The sequence below is a fragment of the Callospermophilus lateralis genome, chromosome 15 (genome assembly GCF_048772815.1).
Source record: "Callospermophilus lateralis isolate mCalLat2 chromosome 15, mCalLat2.hap1, whole genome shotgun sequence".
Lineage (NCBI taxonomy): Eukaryota > Metazoa > Chordata > Mammalia > Rodentia > Sciuridae > Callospermophilus > Callospermophilus lateralis.
Genome location: NC_135319.1, coordinates 16,722,369 through 16,748,080, shown reverse-complemented (window position 1 = coordinate 16,748,080; position 25,712 = coordinate 16,722,369). Strand labels below are relative to the sequence as shown.

Sequence of the window (25,712 nt, the reverse complement as noted above, 5' to 3'; positions counted from 1 at the left end):
ACAATGGGTTTCAAAAGACATCAAGGAGGAGATTAAAAATTTCTTAGAGGTAAATGAGAACACAGATAAACCATATCCAAATCTCTGGAACACTATGAAGGCAGTAATAAGAGGAAAGTATATTGCATGGAGTTCATTCCATAAAAGAAGAAAAAGTCAACAAATAAATATCCTAACACTACAATCTCAAAGCCCTAGAAAAAGAATAACAAATCAATACCCAAAGCAGTAGAAAACAGGAAATAATTAAAATCAGAGCTGAAGTCAATGAAATTGAAACAAAAGAAAAATTGACAAAACAAAAATGTTATTCTTTGAAAAAATAAATACAATTGACAAACCCTTAGCCATGCTAACAAAGAGGAGAGAGAAAACTCAAGTCACTAACATATGTGATGAAAAAGGAAATATCACAAGAGACACTACAGAAAGACAAAAAAAATCAGAAATTATTTTGAAAACTCATACTCTAATAAAATATAAAATACCGAAGGCATTGACAAATTTCTAGAGGCATATGAGTTGCCCAAATTGAATCAGGATGATATACACAATTTAAACAGATCAATTTCAAGCAAGGAAATAGAAGACACCATCAGAAGCCTATCAACCAAGAAAATCCCAGGACCAGATGGATACACAGCTGAGTTCTACAAGACCTATAAAGAAGCACTAACACCAATACTGTACAAATTATTTTATTAAATAGAAAAAGAGGGAGTTCTTCAAAACTCATTCTATGAGGCCAATATCACCCTGATTCCAAAACCAGGCAAAGACACATAAAAGAAAGAAAACTTCAGACCAATATCTCCAATGAACATAGATGCAAAAATTCTCAATAAAATTCTGGTGAATCAAATTCAAAAACATATCAAAAAGAATGCACCACCATCAAGTGGGGTTCATCCCAGGGATGCAAGGTTGGTTCAACATATGGAAGTCAATAGTTCTAATTCATCACATCAATAGACTTAAAGATAAGAATCATATGATCATCTCAATAGATGCAGGAAAAGCATTTGACAAAATACAGAACCCCTTCATGTTCAAAACACTAGAAAAACTTGGGATAACAGGAACTTATCTCAACATTGCAAAAGCTATCTATGCTAAGCCCCAGGTAAACTTCATTCTAAATGGAGAAAAATTGAAAGCATTCCCTCTAAAATCTGGAACAAGACAGGGATGCCCTCTTTCACCACTTCCATTTAACATAGTTCTTGAAACACTAGCCAGAGCAATTAGACAGACAAAAGAAATTAAAGGGATATGGATAGGAAATGAAGAACTTAAATTATCACTATTTGCTGATGATATGATTCTATACCTAGAAGACCCAAATAAATCTACCAGAAAATTTCAGCAAAGTAGCAGGATACAAAAATCAACACCTATAAATCAAAGGCATTTCTGTATATCAGCAACAAAGGGAAACGAGGAAAACTACCCCATTTAGAATAGCCTCAAAAAAAATAAAATACTTGGGAATCAATCTAACAAGAGAGGGGAAAGACCTCTACAATGAAAACTACAGAATTAATTTTGTCAAAATGACCATACTATCAAAAGTACTATACAGATTTAGTGCAATTCCAATCAAAATCCCAATAACATTCCTCAAAGAAATAGAAAAAGCAGTCACAAAATTCATCTGGAAAAATAAAAGAACTAGAATAGCTAAAGCAATCTTAGAAAGAAGAGTGAAACAGGTGACATCACTATATCACAACTTAAACTATGCTATAGAGCAGTAGTAACAAAAACGGCATGATATTGACACCAAAATAGAGTAGTAGACCAATGGTACAGGATATAGGACACAGAGACCAACCCACATAACTACAGCTATCTTGTATTAGACAAAGGTGCCAAAAATATACATTGCAGAAAAGACATCCTCTTCAACAAATGGTGCTAGGAAAACTGGAAATCCATAAGCAACAAAATGAAATTAAATCCCTTTCTCTCACCATGCAGAAAACTCAACTCAAAGTGGATCAAAGAACTAGAAACTAAAAGAACTAGACGCAGTGCCTATTAGAAGAAAAAGTAGGCCCAAATCTCCATCAGGTCAAATTAGGCCCCAACTTCCTTAATAAGACTCCTATAGCACAAGAATTAAAATCAAGAATAAATTAATGGAATGGGTTCTAACTAAAAAGCTTCTTCATGATAAAAACAGTCAGTGAGGTGATTAGAGAGCCTACAACTTGGGAGCAAATGTTTTACCACTCGCACATCAGATAGAACACTAATCTCTAGGATATATAAAGAACTCAAAAAGCTAAACACCAAAAAACAAACAGCCCAATCAATAAATGGACCAAGGACGTGAACTGACACCAATCAGAAGATGATATACAATCAATCAACAAGTATATGAAAAAAATGTTCAACATCTCTAGCAATTAGAGAAATGCAAATAAAAACTACTCTAAGGTTTCATCTCACTCCAGTCAGAATGGCAGCTATTAAGAAGACAAACAACAATTAGTGTTGGCAAGGATGTGGGGAGAAAGGTACACTCATACATTGTTGGTGGGACTGCAAATTGGTGCAGCCAATATGGAAAGTAGCATGAAAATTCCTTGGAAAGCTGGTAATGGAGCCACCATTTGACCCAGCTATCCCTCTCCTCCATCTATACCCAAAGGACTTCAAAACAGCATACTACAGGAACTAAACTATACTACAGATACTAAACATTGTTTATAGAAGCACAATTCACAATAGCTAAACTGTGGAGCCAACCTAGATGCCCTTCAGTGGATGAATGGATAAAAAAATGTGGCATATATTCAAAGGCCTTTCAGACACTTTCATTATTAGGGAAAGGGCAACAATAATTTTTAAGTGAATAATGAAAGAAAGAAGATAATGGACACAAATATTCTTCTTACCTAGCTATGGACAATTCTGTTACATTGTTGTTGGGGTAAGGAGAAGAACACCACAATCAGATTCACCTGTCTTTTCCTGGGAAGGTGACACAGGACCACTGTCCTCTCACTTGAAATTTTCTCATGAGCAGAGCACCCACTATGAAGTGGCACTATTCACTTTTAAATTGTGAATTAAATGTAGGACAACAAAGATTGCATGAGAAAGTTAAATAGATGCCTGTGGCCATGTGAGGTTACCCTCATTACCTTCTGGACTATATAAAATGATGGTTTTTAATTCCTCAGAGTCTAGTAGTCACAGATCAGTAATATTCTATTTGTTCAGGAAGGTGAGAGAAGGAAACCTGAATATATTTAGTACAAAGCAGACAGGTGACTTATTACATCCCTGATTATTGGTTTAGGAGTAAATAGCATATCAAACAGGGAAACACATATGTAACATGAGCACTGCTATAGTTGCTAGAAGAAAATTAAATAGAAACCTGACACAATTGGCACTTCCTATTGAAAACAGCACCTAACTATCTGTGTCACAAAGGATGATGCAACCTAGGAAGGTCTCCTTGTTCACATTTCACAGAGCACCTTAGTCTTCTTAAATATAGGGGTGAGAGCTGGATGTCTCAAGCTACCAAAAACCTCACTCCTAGACCCAGTTTGCCCCAGGCAACCTCCTCCTACAAGCCCCAGGTACTCACTCACTATCTCTGTGGAACAGAGAGGCACTTACCTGGAAAGATGCGGGGCACTTGGTGCACCTGAGCATAACCTGCATGGTTCTAAGGAAAGGGTGCTCTGAGCTCATCTCTCTGCAGCCTGCAATTTTAGTGTCTCTACTAAGGTGACAAGATCCCACTGGGGAGCACAGAACTATGGAGTCCCCAGTGGAACATTTTGCTTGTCCCCTTGAGTTGATTATATTCTGGATAACAACCATCTGAGGAGAGGTGCTCAAAATTTCCTATGAGTTCCCTTGACAATAAATAAATAAATAAATAAAAATCAGAGCCTGTCCGCGCCGGCGCCGAGCAAGCCGCCGCCATCCCTTCCGCCATGGCTTGTCGGCCTGCCGGCCTATGGGAGCCGCCGCGACCGCGGCGCTAGCCCAATATCCACTAAGAGATGGAGCCTCGGGCGGAAGCGCAGAGCGGACGGGAGGCGCAGGAAGCCTGAGGACGCGGAGGAGGGCCAGCACCCGGCTGATGACCTCAGACCCGCGAGTTTCACCACTCCTGAAGGCCCCAAGCCCCGTTCTCGGTGTTCAGACTGGGCCAACGCCGTTGAGGAAGATGAAATGAGGACCAGAGTTAACAAAGAAATTGCAAGATATAAAAGAAAACTCCTCATAAATGACTTTGGAAGAGAGCGGAAATCATCATCAGGAAGTTCTGGTTCAAAAGAGCGTCTACAGTGCCAGCTGACGTGGAGACAGATGAAAGTGTCCTGATGCAAAGACAAAAGCAGATCAACTATGGAAAGAACACTATTGCCTACGATCGCTATATTAAAGAGGTCCCCAGACACCTTCGACAACCTGGCATTCACCCCAAGACCCCCAATAAATTTAAGAAGTATAGTCGACGTTCATGGGACCAGCAGATCAAGCTCTGGAAGGTGGCTCTACACTTCTGGGATCCTCCAGCTGAAGAAGGCTGTGATTTGCAAGAAATACACCCTGTGGACCTTGGGGAAATGGAAACTGAATCCACAGAAAGCAGCTCTGAGTCCCAGAGGAGCTCACAGGATAACTTTGATGCGTATTCTGGCACACCCACCAAGGTCAGACACGTGGACTGCCAAGTGGAAGACGAATTTGATTTGGAAGCTTGCTTAACTGAGCCCTTGAAAGACTTCTCTGGTATGAGTTGACTGCCACTTGGTGGCCACTGGGAGAAGCAGGTGCCATTTCTGGCCAACCAGAGGTCCTCCAAACATGTAGGCCTGTGATGTGCACTGGTAGCTGGGTGGTGTCTGTCAGTAGTTCATGGTCTTAGGATGAGTTGTTGTTCTTGCCTTACTTTCTTAGAAACATTAATTTTGTGTATAGTGAATGTTTTGCATGTTTTAACTTGTAAATGGTGCTGAATCCAAGGAATATTGATTGCGAAGCAGTCTTGAGCAAACTTGGGTGCATGGTGTTTCCACTCTCAAGTTGGAAAGCCCAGTGCAAGTGAACTAGTTTCCCACAGCCTCCTTAGACTTTTAGTTGCCGCTTGTCAGGTGGGCTGGTTGTAAACTTTACCATGTGTTCAAAGGACCAATGTAGGGTGGTTTTCTTTGCAGGTACTTGACAAAGTATATTCAGTGTGAGACATACGATGATTTTGTGAAAATGTGTTTTCTGGCCTTTTATCAATAAGTCCAATAGTTTTTTTCCCTCCCATACAGAGCTCTGAACAAAGATGTTAAATTAATGGGTTTTATGTAAGTTAAAGTCTTTGATTGGGTACTTGTAAATAGCACTAGGTAGGTCTTAACTGATGAGACAGTTAAGGCAACAGAGCGACTTAGAGTGTTTTTTACAATCAGTTAATTGACAGTGTAAAATTACTGTAAATGATAATGTGTACAGATATTCAATTGTAAACTTGTTAAACTGTTGTGTTTTCATTGCTTTTGTATGGAATGATGTTGCAAAAATAAAAAGGAAAAAACTGAAAAAAAAAAAAAGGGTCCCAATCTTGTAGACAACTCCAAGTTCTCTTACTTGGATTCAAAGATCAAATTAACCCATATCCTTTCCACATGTTGTGATGCTTAGATTCTGGGGGTGAGAGGTCCCTAGATCCTCCTGAGGTTCTGTAGATCCTCTCCCTATGATGTCTGATGGACGCCCTCTTCCCCATTCCATTTTCACGTGGACCACCTGATTTCCTGACATTGCTGCTCACGTTCTCCATGATTTCCATACAGAAAATTCCAGGATTCATAGTGCATCACATGAAAGTGCTCTTGAAACAAAACAGAATAACCAGAGGCAGATCTGGAGACTTGGGTTGAGGGAGTAGCAGGCAGGTGGCACCTACCTGCTGGTAAAGCAGAGTCTGTGCTGGACTCCACTCTGTTGAGAACCTGAGTGCTCATCCTCCTCATCATCAATGGAGACAGGAAAAAGGCTTACTCTGTCTTTGGAAGGAACAATCAAAATGTTTGTTTGTTTCTTATGTAATTTATTTTTTAAAATATTTTTTTTAAGTTGGATACGATAACATCTTTATTTTATTTATTCATTTTTGTGGGGTGCTGAGGATCGAACCCAGGGCCTTGCACATGCTAGGTAAGTGCTCTACCACTGAGCTACCCCAGCCTTCTTTCTTATGTAACTTATACAAAATTATATAAAGATCTATGAGACCTGGGAAAAAATGGAAGCCCATGATCTACAAACCTAAAATAAACACAAGAATTTTAAGTATATCTTGTGGTGTTCCAGGTATTGGAATTAGATGATAATGCTCTAAAAAGACCTGTAATTGATGTAATAATAGTTCATCCTGGTACAATAGATGAAAAGATTGGTTATTTCCTGAGAAAAATGGAAAATTTAAGGTATCAAATGAAACTGCAAAGAACTAAAAATATAGTATCTACAATGTGCAATTTCACATTTAGCTGGGCACGGTGGCACACACCCATCATCCCAGCAGCTCAGGAGGCTGAGGCACAAGGATTGTGAGTTCAAAGCCAGCTTCAGCAACAGCAAGGCCCTAAGCAACTCAGTGAGACCCTGTCTCTAAATAAATTACAAAATAGGGCTGGGGATGGGGCCCAGTGGTCGAGTGGGTTCAGTCCCTGGTACAAAAAAAAAAAAAAAAATTCACATTTACTGGACTGAATAGATTAGAAACTGTAGAAGAAATCTTCTGGAAATGGCAAAACAGGTTACTAAGTATCCATAGTCAGAATGAGAAATTCAAATTAAAGGTTTAGGACGGTGGATGTAGGTTGGTGGTAAAGTCTGGGCTTAGTATGACCAGGCCCTGCGTTCAATCCCCAGCATCTAAAAATGTATATTAAAAAAAAGATTTAGAACATGAAGTGATCTGAAGTATATTATACATAAGCATTCTAACCTATGGATATTTAGAAAGCTGAATTGAGGGCTGGGGTTGTGGCTCAGCAGTAGAGCACTTGCCTAGCTTGTTCAAGGCCCTGGGTTCGATCCTCAGCACCCCATAAAAATCAATAAATAAAATAGAGGTATGGTGTCCAACTACAATTAAAAAATAAATATTTATTTTCTAATTCATATATGACAGTGGAATGCACTACAATACTTACTACACATATAAAGCACAATTTTTCATATCTCTAGATGCATACAAAGTATATTCACACCAAATTGTGTCTTTATACATGTACTTTGGACAATAATGTCCATCACATTCCACCATCATTAATAACTCCATGCACCCTCCCTTTTCCTCCCAACCCTGTGTCCCATCTATAGTTCATCTATTCCTCCCACGCTCCCTCTTCCTACCCCATTATGAGTCAGCCTCCTTATATCAGAGAAAACATTCAGCATTTGTTTTTTTTTTTGGGGGGGGGATTGGCTAACTTCACTTAGCATTATCTTCTCTAACTCGATCCATTTACCTGCAAATGCCATGATTTTATTCTCTTTTATTACTGAGTAATATTCCATTGTGTATATATGCCACATTTTTTTATCCATTCATCCACTGAAGGGCATCTAGATTGGCTCCACAGTTTAGCTATTATGAATTGTGCTGCTATAAACATTGATGTGACTGTGTCCGTGTAGTATACTGTTTTCCAGTCATTTGGGTATAGACTGAGGAGTGGGATAGCTGGGTCAAATAGTGGTTCCATACCCAGTTTTCCAAGGAATCTCCATACTGCTTTCCATATTGGCTGCACAAATTTGCAGTCCCACCAGCAATGTATGAGTGTGCCTTTACCCCCACATCCTCACCAACATTTACTGTTGTTTCTCTTCATAATAGCTGCCATTCTGACTGAAGTGAGATGATATCTTAGAGTGGTTTTCATTTGCATTTCCTAATTCCTAGAGATGATGAGCGTTTTTTTCATGTTTGTTGATTGATTGTATGTCCTCTTCTGAGAAGTGTCTGTTCAGGTCTTTGGCCCATTTGTTGATTGGGTTATTTGGTTTTATTGGTGCTTAGCCTTTTGAGTTCTTTATATACCCTAGAGATTAATGCTCTGTCTGATGTGTGAGGGGTAAAGATTTACTCCCAAGATGGAGGTTCTCTATTTACCTCAGAGATTCTTTCTTTTGCTGAGAAGAAACTTTTAAGTTTGATTTCATCCCATTTACTGATTCTTGGTTTTAATTATTGTGCTATAAGAGTCTTATTATGGAAGTTGAGGCCTGATCCCACATGATAGAGATTAGGGCCTACTTTTTCTTTTATTAGATACAGGGTCTCTGGTTTTATTCCCAGGTCATTGATCCATTAAAAGAAACCTGAAATGAAAAAAAAAGTGGGGAGGGGTGATATTCACAGAAAATAAAGGCCTAAAATTTTCAACCCACCGAGACACATCAACTAAAAATTTCCATGAATTCCAAGACAAAACATAGATGACACATTGTAGCAAAAGTGCTGTCATGGTTTACATGTGAGCTGCCCCCCCCCCAAATTTTATGAGTGACACAATACAAAAGGTTTATAGGTGAAATGATCGGGTTTCACACAGCCTTAACCCAACCAGTGGATTAAAGTACTGACAGGGATAATGTGGGCAGAGCTGTGGGCAGGTGTTGTGTGGCTAGAGGAGCTGGGTCACTAAGGGCGGCCTTTGTAGGGTCTATCTTGTCGAGGTGAGGATCTCTGTCTCTCTCTTTCTTGCTCTCCCCATCTCTGCTTCATGGTGACAATGTCCTGACAATATTTCTGCCATGATGTCCTGCCTCACTTCAGGCATTTCCTGGTCAACCTTCTTGCCTTGGTCACACATGAGCTTTTGAGGGATCCCTGGCATCCAAACCATAACGTTAGTTATGTAATTTATGTAATTTCTGAATTTACGTTTTTTTTATTATGTTCCTGGATTTTTGCTGCAGGGTGTTCATTCCAGTTGTTAGTTGGTTGGTTTTCTGTTGTTTTGTTTTTAGTATCAGTTTGGAACCCAGGGGCACTTAACCACTGAGCCCTTTTTATTTTTCTTTAGAGACAGGGCCTCACTGAGTTGCCTAGTGCCTCATTAAGTTGCTGAGGCTGGCCTTCAACTTGTGATCCTCCTGCCTCAACCTCCCAAGCTGGTGGAATAACAGTTATGTGCCACCACACCTGGATTCATTCAGGTATTTAATATAAAAATGTTATTTAGGAATAATTTTATATATACATACTATTTACCAAAACAGCAGAGGAATTTCCTAAATATCCTCCCCCTGGGAAGGAGAAATCCATTCTCCATTTTACAAATTTAGTATTACTGTGTGTACTGGTTTGCTAGAGCTATCAGATCAGAGTACCACAGACTGAGTGCTCAAAAGGTCAGAAATCCAAGATGAATGTGTTGTTAGATTTGCTTCCTCCTGTGACCTCTCTTCTTGACTTGAAGATGGCCACCTGTAGTTGTGTCTTTTTCTGGTCTCCCCTCTGAGCACTGTCTGTATCCAAATCTTTTCTTACAAGGACGTGAGTCACACCATTTTAGGACAAAGCCATGTGAACTCGTGTGAATGTACCCTAACTATACTGGTAAAGGTTCTGCCTTCCATTGTTACCTCAGAATCAAGGTCTGAGTGTTAGGACTTGAATGTAGGAAGTTTGAGAGTACATGAGCCAGCCTGTGACACTGGGTGCCAAACCAAGAACTGATATCAAACACTACCCCTAACAAATAAGAGTTCTATTTTGAATTTCACAAAATTTTTTTGTGAGTCATTTATTCATATGCACATAGGAAAGTAAAGTCTGATTCATTCTACTATCTTCTATATTCAGATTGCCCCTCCATTTCCTTCATTCCACTTTGATAAATCCAATGTACTTCCATTCTTTCCTACCCCCCACTTATTGTGAGATAGCATCTGCATACTAGAGAAAACATTGGGCCTTTAGTTTGGGGGGATTGAATAACTCCATTAGCATGACAGTCCCCCGTTCCATCCACTGACTGGCAATGCGTATCACTCTTCTTAGTTTGGGTATATTCCATGTGTGTATGTAGCCCATTTTTTTTTCACCCATTCATCTGGTGAAGGACACCTGTGTTGGTTCAACAGTGAGCAATTGTGAATTGAGCTGATGTGAACATTGATGTGCCTGCATCAGTACAGTATGCTGATTTTGAGTTCTCTGGGTGTAGACTGAGGAGAGAGGTAATTGGTACACATGGTGGTTCCATTCCCAGTTTCCTGAGGAATCTCCACCCTGATTTCCAGAGTGGTTGCACCACTTTGCAGTCCCACAGCCATGGACGAGTGTAACTTCTTCCCCACATCCTCACCGACACTTAGTTTTACTTGTATTCTTCATAATTGCCATTTTGAACTGCTTGAGATGAAATCTCGGTACAGTTTTAGTTTGCTTTTCTCTAATTGCTAGAAAAACCAAAAAACTCAAGAAATATTAACATTTTTTCCTATATTTGTGGACCATTGGTATTTTTCTCTCTATGAAGTATCTGCGCATTTTCTTTGCCCATTTATAGATTGGGTTATTTGTTTTTGTGGTGTTCAGTTTTTTGAGTTATATCCTGGAGATTAGTGCTCTGAGATGTGGGTGGCAAAGATGTTCTCCCATTCTGTAAACCCTCTCTTCTCATTATTGATCATTTCTCTTGCTGTAAAGAAGCTTTTGAGTTTGGTTTCATGCCATTTATTTACTCTTGATTGAACTTTTTTGCGCTTCAGGAGTTTTGTTGAGGAAGTTGGTTCCTAAGCCAACATGAGGAAGATTTGGGTCTCTGGGTCTCTGGTCTAATGCCTAAGTTTTTGATCGACTTAGAGTTGGGTTTTGTGCAGGTTGAGAGACAGGGGTTTAATTGCATGTGGCTGCATGTGGATTTCCAGTTTTCCCCACTCCATTTTTTCGAGAGGTTATCATTTCTCCAATGTGTGTTTTCAGCGCCTTTGTCTAGTATGAGGTAACTGTATTTCTGTGGATTCATCTCTGTGTCTTTTGTTCTTACCATTGGTCTACCTGTCTGCTTGGTGCCCATACACCATGCAGTTTTTGATACTGTAGCTCTGTAGTATAATTTAAGGTCTGGTATTGTCATGTTTCCTGCTTCATTTTTCTTGCTAAGGATTAGTTTGGCTATTCTGGGCCTCTTGCTTTTTCCAAATGAATGTCATGACTGATTATTTCTATTCCTATGGAAAATGTTACTGGGATTTTTATAGGAACTGCATTCAATTTGTGTAGCACTTGTGGTAGTGTGGCCATTTTGACAATGTTAATTCTGTCTCTCCAAGATCATTGAAGATCTTTCCATCTCCTAAGGTCTTCTTCAATTTTATTCTTAAGGGTTCTGTTTTTTTCATTGTAGAAGTTTTTATCTGTTTTGTTAGATTGATTCCCAAATATTTTTTTGAGGCTACTGTGAATGGGATAGTTTTCCTAATTTCTTTTTCAGGCAATTCATCACTGATGTATAGGAATGCAATTGAATTATAGGTATTGATTTTACATTCAGCTACTTTGCTAAATTCATTTGTGAGTTCTAGAAGTTTTCTAGTGGAGATTTTTGTTTTTTCTAAATATAGAATCATGTCATTATCAAATAAAGATAGTTTGAGTCCTTCTTTTTCTCTTCATGTCCCTTTAATTTCTTTCTTCTGTCAACCTGCTCTGGTTAGAGTTTCAAGATGATGTTGAATAAGAAGTGGTGAAACAGGGCATACTTATCTTGTACTAGAATTTCAAGAGAATATGCTTTCAATCTTTCCATTTGGGATGATGTTGGCATTGGGTTTAGCATATATAGCTTTCACAATATATGTTCCTTATATCCCTGGTTCTTCTAGAATTTTGAACATGAATGCTTGCTGTACTTTATCAAAGTTTTTTCTGCATCTATTGAGATAATATGATTCTTATCTCTAAGTCAATGATGTGATGTATTACATTTATTGATTCCACTATGTTGAACCAAACTTGCATCCTTTAGATGAACCCCTCTTGATCATAGTGCACTAGATTTTGTAGATGTTTATCAGGGATATTGGTCTGAGGTTTCTTTTCTTGAGGTGTCTTTATTTGATTTTGGTATCAGGGTGATATCAGCTTTGTAGATTGAGTTTGAAAAGATTCCCTCCACTTCTATTGCATGGAATGATTTGAGGAGTGTTATTATGAGTTCTTCTTTGAACGTCTCATAGAATTGGCTGAGTCCTATGAGACCTCAAAGTTGTTAATGAGATATGATTTGTATTTTTCAGTCATCTTGGTTTATTTTTGGCTGTTAATTTGAATTATTTGTCCTTCCCTCCCTTTGCTTGCTTCTCACTTATATTTTTCCCCTTCAAGAAATATTTTGAGTATGTTTTGTAAGGCAGTCTTTCTAGTCTTGGGAATTTTTTTAACTTATGTTTGTCATAAAAGATTTTTATTTCAATGTCAATTTGGAGATTTTATTTTGCTGGGTATTGTATTCTTGGCTAGCATCCACTTTCTTTCAGAGCTCAGTATATATTGTTCCAAGACATACTAGTTTTCAGGGTCTTGGTTGAAAAAAAAAATGGCTGAGACTTAGATTGATTTCCCTCTAAATGTGACACTTATTTTTCTCTGGAAGCCTTTAAAATTCTATCCTTATTTTGTATGTTAGGCATTTTCATAATAATGTGCCTTGGTGTGGGGCTGTTTTAATTTTACATATTTGAGGTCCTGTAAGCCTCCTATATTTGATTTTACACTTAACTCATTAGGTTTAGAAAATTTTCTGATATTATTTCATTGAAAAATTGTGCATTCCTTTGGTTTAAATCTCTGTGCCTTCATTTATCCTGATAAATCTTGAATTTGGTCTTTTCATGTTTTCTCATATTTCTTGGAAATTCTACGCACATATCTTATAACATCTCTCTGCATGGTCAGCTTTATTTTCAAAATTATATATTTTGTCTTCATGGCCAGAATGGATATTTTAATATCTTAATATCTTTCTTAACCTGAAACAGAAATGTAAACCTGAAGCTGAGTTTGGAAACCCTAGGAGACATAATACACCAAACCACATGGTCATTGTGAGAGTGGACCAGGGATCAGGGATGACAGCCTCCCATTTCAGGGAGATGACCATCAGAGCCACTGGGAATGCATGGGAGGTGTCACTAACCACTCACCCCAGAGGAGAGACATTACAATATGTGAAATAGGATTGAGCTAATTTGAACATAAGTTTTTAAAAAATGAGAATATAGGTAGAGTGTACATGACTGGGAGCCATGAGACCCTCACATAGGTGTATCCAGGGACTTGAGAACAGTTTTGAGTTCAACTCTCCCCCAGTTTCTACTATCCAGCAGAGAATAAAGTAAAAGTAAGAGACAGGTGACATATTCCACTGGGAAGTCACAAGTCTGCATTCTCAAGTGGCATCTTGTCACCTTCTTCAGATGCTAAAATTAAAGGCCTACAGAGAGGTGAGTTAAAGACGTACTTTCCTTAAAACGGTGCAGGATCAGCTCAGGTCCCCTACTCCCCGTAATACCTGCCCAGGTAAGTGCTTTTCTATTCCTAAGATGCAGCACCAGTGTGTGAGTGGGCTTCTGTGATTGTGATGAAGAATTAAACTACTCAAATTGTATGTTAGGTTATTTGGTAGCTCTGAATTATGTCCCCACCTCTACCCACACTCAAAAGCTCAGAGGACTGTTTTCTCTAGACTGCAAAGGGATATTCTCTTCTTACTATACTACAGTTAGCCCTTTACTTTGGTGACTCTTGAATATTTTTAGTTGTTTAATAAGAAGTTATTATCTCAAGTAAATCATTTCAAATTCCAATCAATTTCTCAAATGGCAGTGAGTTTAATGTATGGCTCTATCAGATCTCAAAGTTCATATTTCTGAGTTTTATTGCTGTCTTCTGCTACAATCTTACTAGTTCATAGTAATATTCACCAAGGAAGAGAATTTTATTTTACAGGCTTGATTTTAATTCTCTTATCTCCATAAATCAGTTCAAAATATATTTTTCAGCACTTACTTTTACTACCTGAGATAATGAGAAAGAAAATTATACATGCTGAAGTACTTTTCAATTAATCAGAATGAAATGATGTTCTCTGTTCAGATCATGGACTTATGCAGAGAGTTGAGCCTCACATTCCTACAAAACATCAAATAGCATTTTCCTATGCTGATGTATTTTGTCTCAATTTAGACCTCACAAAAGTAAACCCATCATGCTCTAGGAAACATCAAAAAAATTATTTTGAACTGATTTAAGAAGACAAGAGAATGAAAATCAAGCATGTAAAATAAAATTCTCCTCCTTGGTGAATATTACTATGAAGTAGTAAGGCTGAAGCAGAAAATAGCAAGACAACTCAAAAATATGAACTTTGAGATCTGATAGAGCCATACATTGAACTCACTGCCCTCAGAGAAATAGATGGGAACCTGAAATTATTTACTTGAGATAATCATTTCTAATTAAAAAAACGAACAACATTCATGAATCACCAAAATAAAGGGCTAAATCCAGTGCCAGGGGATTCAAGCTGGAGCAGGGACCAGGGGCTGCAGTTGCTTACTATTAAAACCAAGTGATGAGAGTAGCGACTGCCACTTCCTGGCTTCCAAAGGCCCCACAGTGTCCCCTCTACAGGACATCAGGGAGAACAGGGATGTTAGTGGAGAAGTCATGGTGAACTTGATCTGAGTGAAAAAAAAAAACCCAAAAAAACAAATATGCCCTTTCTGTAGGTAATGCACATCACTAAATGAAAACATGCGTCCCAGTGGTGACACGACATGTGTGACTGTGTTCACCTTGCACCCGAAAAAATAGATATGTCCCCCCTCCCTGTAGCCTGTGTCTCTCCACACACAGCTGTGGCATCCCAAGCTGGTGTTGGGCTCTGCCAAGAGCCTCCTCCTCATCCACTGCTGTCCTTGCTGTCCTTGTCCTTGCTCCGACTTTGTTATTGATCACTAGTGTCTGGCCCATTTGTTGAGACAGATTGATAGATAATAGATAGATAGATAGATAGATAGATAGATAGATAGACAGTCAGACAGACAGATATCAGGGTTGTCCATGATTTGGACAGTGGCAGGATGCAAAATGTTTAAGTGAAGGCTTCCCTGATGAGGGCAGGAGAGGAGTCACCACTGTGCTACCTCTCTCTCTCGAAGGGACCTCATTCCATCAGCTCTAAGGGATCCTAAGGATGATTCCTTAAAGAAACAAACCTCTGTTCACACTTTTTTCTTCACTTATGTTTCATCCTCTAATTTGCCCACTTAAGTTTTTCTTGTTCCTCCCCATGGTGAGCTCTTCAGATGAGACCTGTTTCTCAACTTCTTTTCCACATTATCTTTCTCTGATTTATGTCATTGTTTTCAGATCCTCCAGTCTAAGGACAGCTTGTTTCCTCCAGGGTTCCAGTCATGACCTGGGGCTCAGCACAAACCAGGGCAGCCAGGAGCTGCTGAAGCTCCTCTCTCCCCAGAGCTCTGTTTGAGGAGGGCATCCTGGGCCATCCTGATGATGGACAGGCCTTGTGTCTGTGCCCCAATTTCCTAGACTGAGTGGTCCTGGAAGGTGTGAGTGGGGTGAGGCACAGCTGGGAGGGAACAGGTTCAGAGGATTCTTTTTAACTTGCTTTTATGAAATGTTCACATTTTCTGAATGCTTTCTAATAAAACTGATAAATTATGACAGAAGTAGCAACATTGCATTCTTTATAAAACATCTACCTGTGAACCATGGAGGGCACTGTGGGTCTCATTGTTACACACGTGTGTGACCTGCACAGTGTGCACACAGCCAGCTGCTTCTCTGCCTGCTCTGTTCTGGTGCTGTAGGGAGCTAATGACTGTGACAGGGGACCTGTGACAGCATCTGACTCTGCCACTTCCTTTCAACAGCATTGAGGGGACAGGAGATAAGGTTGTCAGCTCTAACTAGGAAATTTCTCCTATAGAAAAAAGTTTTCCATAGGGAAAAAAGGAAACTCTGAAAACACAGCTCCCTTCCCTACTAGCTTCGTCCCTCCCTCCCATGGCAGGGCAGGCAGGGCTGCGTCCCCTGGGCCATGCTGAAAACCAGTCCTGAGCCCTCTGTCCACAGAGGACTCTGATACGCTATTCCTCCTGGTTTTCTGATGCTGTACATTTTATTTTCTTAAACCAAAATAAAGAAAATTTATATTTCATAACATGATAGAAGGGAATCATAGTTATTTCATTTTCTGTGATTTTTAAAAGGCATCTTCAAATGTTATATACCCAGTTTATGTTGTTTTAAGGGACTTTGGGGATCAAAATGTCAGGGTATATCTTATAACTTTCTTCAAATACACATCCAGAAATAGGCATTTCTATAATTAGCTACACAGAAGTCAGAGAAACCATGTAGCACTGTGCCTACTAATAACCATCTGTGACTTTAAAATACAGAGACTCCTAGACCAGTATATTAGCATTTTTCTTTTGTTTCCTTGAGCATACCAAGGGAGGAAATCTTATTTTGCTGAAGATGTGAATGGAGAAATATATATAATTTTTTAAAATAATTTAATCATTTGGAAGAGCTGTAATTTTTCTAATATGACTACTTAAATTTTAATTTTAGACAATGGCACTTCCTCAAAGATTTCAAAGCAATTATTTAACTAGGCTTGAAATACTTAAATTTTCTGGACTCTTTGACATTTTTGCTCACCCTTAAACTGATTTTTATCAAACTATAATTTTCTAGGTGGCTGTGAAAATTACTTATACTCTTGGTCTCTTCTTTTTCAGATGATAAAATGTGCCAAGATGTTATGAGTCTCAGTGTAAACATTATAACTGAAATAAAGTAAGTACCTTTTCTCTATAGGAAAATATTTCATAGGGATGTCATTACCAAATTGTCTAGTATAATTTTTCCTCTCCCTTCTCTGGATGAATATCATTTCTAACTAGGAGAAGATATGAAAGCTTGCTCTCTATAGAAACTCCTCTCTCAGCATGAGATTGGATTCCCATCTTCTAATTAAAACACTGAAAATTATGATCCCCAAACGTACTGACACTGAGCAGGAGGTAGTGGCATAAACCTGTAATCTCAGCATTTTGGGAGGCCGAAGCAGGAGGATTACTGATTTGAGGCCAGCCTCAGCAACATAGCAAAGCCCTAAGCAACTTAGTGAGACCCTTATTCAAAATAACAAAGTAAAAAGAACTGGAATGTGGCTAAGTGGATAAGCACCCTTGGGTGCAATCCCTGATACAAAAAAAGAAAGTATTTAAATTGTGATTACTTTTCACCCTTTTTCTATGTGCCAAAGAATGGACAGAAAAGAAATTTTAGAATATGATCCTGCTAATCACTGATGGTTCTTCTCACTTAGATGTGGTTTTTCTGGTATAATTAAGTATATGTAAAGTAATTTAAGTGGTTAAGCAACCTTGGGTTCAATCTCTGTTACCAAAACATATATATTAATCAATAAATGCAAGAAGTTGAATTTCAGAGGCAACATTTTGATATCTGTTCTGTAAGCTGGTTACCAACAACACAAAATAGAGGGCACCGGAGGTACAGAGCTGTATGAGGCTGTCCCCTTGACACCTTTTACTTGAGAGTTCTCTGTGGATGTACCTGCAATCTGCCACACTTGAGTCCCCTTCAAATGCTAGGCGTTCAGCTTTTGGTCAGCTCGCTCCATGTGCCCAGGCAGATCCATGGTGGCCCTGGCCATGAAAGCACAGAGACCCAGGGGAGATGCTGTGCCTGAGCACTGAGAGACCTGGGGAGGGGGTGACAAGGGACCCACATGTTTTGAAGTGGGCAGTCTTGGGGGTCGGGATGTTGAAGCTGGTGGTGGTGGCTAGGAGGAGTTGGCCTTCCTTTTATTCTAACGCATTGATCATCTGCTTCTTCTTCCAGGAGGAAAAAAAAAAGACGACCCAAAGTAGCACAGTTTACATTTTTTTTGCTGTAAGAAATACCTTTTGTTTCCAAATTGTCATCTGGATCACAGCCAATGTCTTCCTCCTCCTCTTCCATGTCCTCATATTCCTTCTCCAGTGCAGGACCAGGTCCACGGATGTGACCATCGCTCACCTGTCCCTGATTCACCTACTGAATCACCTACTGAATTCACCTACTGCTCATAATCAAGGCGCACCTGGAACTAGGCATTTTGGGAGTTCAGGACTTTTGGAATGACTTCACATGTAAAGCCGTCATCTACCTGTACAGGCTGATGAAGAGCCTGTCTGTCACCACCACCTGCCTGCTGAGTGTCCTGCAGGCCACCACCCTCAGCTCCAGAAGCTCATTTCTGAACAAGTCCAAGCACACGTCTCCACAGTGCAGTGTGTGGACCTTGCTCACTCTCTGGGTGTTCAACGTGTTCTTCAATGTCCACATCTTGGCCTCCGTGGGAGGCCCCTCCAATGACACAGTAGCTTTCCAGTTTGACTCTGAGTCCTGCACTGTCACCCCCATGGGTCACTACTTCAAGATCTTGTTCACTCTGATAGGAATACTCCGGGATATCTTCCTTCTTGGGCTCATGGCCACCTCTAGTGGGTACATGTTGGCTCTCCTGTGCAGGCATAAGAGGCAGTGCCAGCACCTCCACAGCACCAGCTTGTCCCTGAGAGCCTCCCCAGAACTGAGGGCCACCAGAACCATCCTGCTGCTCATGGGACTCTGTCTCATGCACTTTGTGGACTATGTGTTCTTGTCCTCTTCAGGACAGATGCACAGGGAGGATCCCACTCACCTGGGGATCCAGATGCTGGTGGGCAACAGCTATGCTACCCTAAGTGCCTTGTTGCTGATCTGTGCTGAAAAAAAATCACCAATTTCTTCCTATCCACACTGGGGAAGGAGAGGAAATATTTACACAGTGCCAGATAACCCCTCCTTTTCTCACCTTCCACTTTACTTCTGAATTTCCACTAATATATTTATGTTTAACAATTAACACCAAGTGGTAGTGAAGGAGCTGGAACATAAACACTTGTTCTTTTGAAAGATGCTAAATCATGCCAGGTGCAGTGGCGAATGCTTGTCATCCCAGCAGTTTGGGAGGATGAGGCAGGAGGATTACAAGTTGGAGGACAGCATCAGCAACTTACCAAGGCCCAAAGCAACTCAGTGAGACCCTATCTCTAAATAAGATATAAAAAGGGATGGGGATGGGGCTCCGTGATAAAGTAGCCCTGGCTTCAATCCTTGGTATGGAAATTTTAAAAAAAGACTAAATCACCGATTTAGTATGCATGACCTTACCATGCATCATCAAAGCAGTCCATAGTATACAAAGTGTGCTCACTCTTGGCTGGAAAAATTCATTCTGGAAAAACTATCTTGCTTTATCATAGCAAGAGAAAAAAATATGCATAAGTACAACTCTGTGTGCCTGAATATAATTAGTGTTTTGATTCTTTCTTTCATTAGAGCAACAAATATCAATTAAGATCATCAATTCCCTTAATGTTAACTCCCCAAGTTTTTCAAATCACAACTGTCCCCTTTTTCCTCCACATATTTCTTTTCATTCACATTTTCATCTATTAATTTTTTTCAATATAATTTTATTTGCCTCTGAACAATAAGTCCACAGTGAGAGTAGGTAATCAGGAGTCAGAGTACAGGAGAGAGCTCAGGTGTCTTGAAAACACAAATCTCATTTTCATCACAATTCGTTTTCTGTGGGCCTTGCAACCTCGAGTAGTGGCCTCTTTCACCCTCATTGGAAGGCTTCAGAGATTAACCCTTTGCCTGCACGAGGATGATCTGCAAATGTATGAAGCATGCCATGGGAAAAAAATTAGAGTAACAGCTAACTTCTGTGTGCACACACATTATGTGTATATATTAACTCTTAGTAGCCATAGTGAGGCTCCTTACATGAAGGAAATGAAGATCCAGATAAATGAAGTCAGTGAATTGCAGAGGAAATAGTTTGAGAAAATCAGGATTTGATTGACAGTCAGGCCACAGGTCCTGGGCTTCAGCACTTAGCCAATGGTACTTCTGACAGAACATTGACTTCATGTTAATGTGGCACACAGGTATCACAACAATTGCTACAGACAGCTGGGGACTGGAATGGCAACCCCCATCCTGCATCTGTGTAGCTTAGAAATGCAACTGGATGCCAGGTGGCCATGTGTGACCTATGGTGACACAGCAATAACCAAAGAAGTCAGGATGCTGGATTGAACCCCATAAGGTCAACCTCTGGAGGAGACCCAAGCCATCACCTTCCTTCTGGGGTAGAATGTGGAGATTCTAGCTGCACTTCTGGGGTTGCGGTTGGGACTCCTAAGGACATGGGTCCCAAAGGCAAGAGGAGACTGCTATTTCTCCTGACTCCTGAAAAGTCTACTTTAACCAAAGGAAAAAGGCATTGGGTAGATTTCTTTTTTGTTTTCCTCAATATTAGCTACAAATTCCATATAGTAGATGATATTAACATAATGGGGTTTTTTTGAGATGGAATATTTCTGTGTTATAGAGGCTGGTCTTGAACTCCTGAGTTCAAGTGATCCTCCTGCCTCAGCCTCCTGAGTAGCTGGAACCACAGCTCCACAGTGCTGTGTTCAGCTCAAAGATTCAGATTAGTGCTGAGTCTGCAATGTTGTCTGTTTTTATTGACTTTTTTAAATAAATGACAGCAGAATTCTTTACAATTCTTATTACACATATACAGCACAATTTCTCATATCTCTGGTTGCATATAAAGTATGTTGACACCAATTTGTGTCTTCATACATGGACTTTGGATTAGCAAGGGTGGTGGAGTGTGTTGTCTTTTAAGCAATTTATTCTAACTTCAATTTAACAGACTGTGACACCATCAGGATGTGGGCAAAACTGTCACTATCTATGAAGAAAGAAAGTGTGAGTGTCTGCATCTGGATCTTGTGTGACCTGGACAGTATTTACCCGAGGGACAAGTTAAGATCATTAAAGAAAAAACAGCTGCAACTCTCTTCCAGATAGTGTTGGAAATCCTGGGCTGCCCCCAAGGAATCAAGCACATACGTGGAAGTAGCCGGGCAAGGTGAACTTGGCGTCTGCAGAAGGGTGTGCCACCGAACCCACCTGGCAAAAAACTTGCATGCCAGCCTTGTGCGCTCTTGGGCAGAGAGCCCACATTTTGTTCACCCCAACCCAGCACTGCCCCCACTCTGATAGGAGGAGCTCAGGCTTACCATCTGTGAAACTGGCTAATTTTGACATTGGGAGGGCAAATGCAAAAGCTATTGTTAAACTGCCCATGAGTGGACCTTACACCCCAATGAAGGCTGAATCTTGTGTTCTGAAGATAAATACCCTGATTTTATATTTCACACAAGCTCTACATTTTTTTTTTCTTTTTAGACCTATTGGTCTTCTTTTCACTTTGGCTCTTGCACCCTTTCTCAATGCCAGGCACCAAGACATATTAACGTTTTGATGTGGAAATGGCCCATGGTTAGGGGTTCTTTCCTTCTGAGCAGTTTGGGTAGCCTTCGTGGTGATCAGGAGCACCTGGTGAGGGCCTTTCCATTTCAGGTGAAGCTTGTCTCTTTTGCAGGTTGGATGTGAATTGTGAACTCCAGAGCAGGGGTCTGGGTAGCAGCTCATCATGGTCAAACCAAAAAATAGATCAAGTGCACCTGTGCAGGAGGTGAGGCACACCTGTAGGACTCAAGTTGACTCAGAAGACACTTGTGACTCGGACAGTGCTTTCTGTGTTATTTATGAGGCATTTCTATGTAAAAACCCATCCTGTGTACCCTCCCAGTTTCACTTACTTTGGAAAGGACTGACCCAAATGTACATCTCAAGAAACAATAGAAGGATGATTGTCTTATCTGTTAAATGCCCAAGTACAGCTGTGTTTTGGTCATACTCTCCTGCCAGGTGGCTAAGACCAAGATATCCATGATATCAAGAAGGAGGAGAATCACAACTTAAATGAGAAAAGAAAATCAACTGATACAAAATGGACCTTTTCCATCTCTACGGTTAGAGCCAGCTGGGGTTTGTCAGGGATCAATGTGGAACGGAGCCTGTGAGAAGGTCTTGGTTCCTTGGGCTTTTCCTCGACCTGTTGTGCCATCTGCCAGGACAGGTCAGGGTCTTGCTGACCATGGATTAGGGTGAGAGGCAGAGACTTACCTCAGGTTAGCCGGGGCTCTTGTCAGATGTTAGGTAAAGTGTGTTATTTCTGAAGTTGAACTTGGCTTTTTACTTAAATATCATTTTATAAAATTTCATTTTAGTTACAAAAGGTACTTGTCCTGATTTCAGTGCTTTTAAATTTATTGACATTTTTATGGCTTTAAAATGGCAAGTCCTGCACAATGTTTCCTACACAGTGGAGTAAAATGTGTATTCTCCCCTTTGGGGCAGAATATTCTATATAGTCCTCTAGACCTAGTGTAGTTATATTGTTGTTCAAGTCATTTTTTTAACATGGACTTTTTGCTAGTCATTTCACTCTTTCTTGAAAGTGGGATATCACAAATTATCCACCTCTTTTTGTAGAAAATTTTCTTTTTTTAATCCTGATAGCTTTCACTTCACATATTTTGGAACTCTGTTTTTATAACTTAGCTTGTGAGATTGCCCACTGTATTGATATGTATTATATATTTTAAATTTTATTATAAATATGCATATATATTTAATATATAATTTAATATATGTAATTACAAGTATATATTGTGTTCTTGCCTCTAAGAATTTCTGTCACAGCTCATTTTGTCTGACTTGTGCATAGCCCTCCAGCTGTTTTCTTTGTTTTTTTTTTTCTTTGTTTCTTCTTTTACTGGGGGTTTTACCCAGGAGCACTTTACCACTGAGACCTATCACCAGTCATTTTTCTGTTTTATTTGGAGATGGGCCTCACTAAGTTGCAAGGAGCCACCCATGAATTACTTGGGGGTCTTCTCTCAGTATGGGGCCATGGAGATTTGGGTTTCACCTGTGGAACTGTATGCAGCACACCCAAGCACTTTAGATTGCCCAAGGCACATGACCTCTAAAAGTTGCTAGGTGACATTCATTGGCTGTGACCAAGTTTAAAACTAACCACAGCAGATTTGTGTCTTTTGATTCAGATTGCACAGGAAGATCCTTCTCTACCTTTTCATCAACTTATGGCAGAAGAAAGGATTTCCATAACAAAGGTTGAATTTGCCATGAAGACTGCACAGCTTACTAAAATTAATCCACAAGAGCCTGTATATTGATTAACATTTCCCAATGTTCATACTCCTACAGGAGCAATGTGGCAATAATTGGGAATTATTGAGTGGCCTTGCCTAACTCATTCTCCTCAAAAGTCATTGGCTCCATTCCATGGCTTTATTGTGCAGTTTTTAAAGGAAGAACACGAGTTTTGCAGATAGTTGGGTCATAGCCTAATATTATTGTTACCCCTTTGTCTACTCAAGAGCATGATTGGCTTTGGTAATCTTCTAATACTTGGCAGATAGCTTTTGCTAATTTCCCTGGTCAAACGGAAAGCCATTACCTTCATGATAAAATTTTTCAGTTTGCTCTTGTGACTACATTTATTTTTGCCAAAATTGTATGTGCTTAACCAATAGTTGGAGCACTAACAATATTTACTGATGGATCGAATTCAGGAAAAGCAGGTTTCTATAGCCATGCTCATACAGAGATAATACAGACATCTTCTATTTCTGACATTGAGCAGTAATTCAAGCTCTTATTTGTGCTTTAATTCATTTTTTAAATGAGCCAAACATTATTTATTCAGGTAGTTTACATGCAGTTCGTGTTACAAAAAATATTAGAACATCAACTACTGGGAACATACTATTGCAAGAGTTATTTAATTTGTTTTAGACCTTACAAAAGACAATTCAAATGTGTCACCATCCATGTTTTATTAGCCATATAAGGACACATTCTAATCTTCCAGACCCTTTAGCATCAGGTAATGATAAGATTGATAAACTTGTTGCTGTTTGTGAATAAATATCTTTATATGATTGTGCAAAAGCCTCACTTTATTTACATCATCAGAATGCTTCTACTTTACATACAACATTTAATATTCCTGGCGAAAAACTTGTCAAATTTTACAACAAATCTCACAATATTTTATACATATTTTATCTTCACCAACTGGAGTTAATCCCATGGTTCATGACCAAATCATTTATGGCAAATAGATGTAACTCACATCACTCAATTTGGTAAACAGTGTTAAGTTCATGTTATTGTTGATACTTACTCTAGATTTATTTTTGCCACTGGCTGTGTAAGAGAAAATACTCAGCATGTTATTTCTCACTATCTAGATATTTTTGCAGCATTGGGATGTCCTTTACAGATTGAAATTGACAACACTCAAGCTTATACCAATTTTTGTTTTCAGCAGTTTTACCATCAATTTTGTATTGATCATAAAACAGGTATTACATAGAAGCCTCAAGGTCAAGCCATTGTATCATGAGCTCATTTATCTATTAAGCTACAATTACAAAAAGGGGGGGGGTTGAATAAGACCCCACAAAATAACTTTAATCATGCTTTGTTTTAATTTTTTTTTAATTGTGACTCTGAAAGTCACACTGCAGCCAAAGGACACATTTCTTCTACTGTAGCCGGTCCTATGAGCCAAGGTTGGTGGAAAGATTTACAAACATAATAACAGAAAATATCAGATTCAATGATAATGTGGGGTAGAGGTCATACTTGTGTTTTTCCAGAAGGTGCCTCTCATCTTATTGGGTTACTTGAATGTGCTGTCAGACATGGAGGACCTAGAACAGAGGTTCAGATACTGAAGATTGATCCAGAGATGTCAGACCTAACCCCCAGCAGGAAGTAAAAGCTAGAAAGGAGGAAGACGATGAAGAAGGCCAAGAGAGACTGAATGTTGAATCTACCATCATGGAAACAACTGGAGAATCTAATGCTATAACCTGAACAGATAGTTCGACACAAGGAGGAACGATATCTGCAGCCACAATGTTTGTGGCCATGTTAGCTCTGTTGAACTGTCCAGGTAAATGAGTTACAGGGAGAAACCAATTGGACATATTTTCCAGACCCACCTTTGATACACCCAGTGGTGTGGACCAGAGAATCCATCCCAGTATTAACCAATGATACTCATGTAATGTGTGGTTTTATAGATACTCAGACTACACCCATCCCTGTGACTGGATTTAATTATACTGGTTACAGTGGACAACTACATATATATTGGTCTCTTATTAAGCAGGCTGGCTATATCGGGGTATCTTTTGATGAAGAAAATAGCATATAAGGGGATCTAGACCAGCCAATTGTACTGGACTCTGGGACTCTAAGCAATATGTCCAAACAGTTATTAAAATGGGACTTTCTCATAACAAGCCAGTCATTGCCACAGACTGTCTGCCAATACCTTAATGTTCAAATCATTCTGCAATAAAATTTGGCAAATTTCCTAAATGAATAGACTGTGCAAATGTCTTGCCAGTACAACAAAAAGCTTCTAAAAATATTGGATATATTTTAGACTGGTCCCCAAGAATTGACTATAGACAATCACATAAGGATGCCATGATTCCTGGAGGTTTTGTTGGTAATGTCCTAACCTTCAGTGAAGGCGGTATCCAAGAAGATGTTTAGTGCTTAATTGCAGCATCATAGTTCCTATATTACT

General features: G+C 39.5%; 1 pseudogene; it reads left to right on the top strand.

Moving 5' to 3' along the window:
- Positions 1-3,962: 3,962 nt before the first annotated feature.
- LOC143381465 (histone RNA hairpin-binding protein pseudogene) lies at positions 3,963-4,778 on the top strand (annotated as a pseudogene).
- The last annotated feature ends 20,934 nt before the right edge of the window (positions 4,779-25,712 follow it).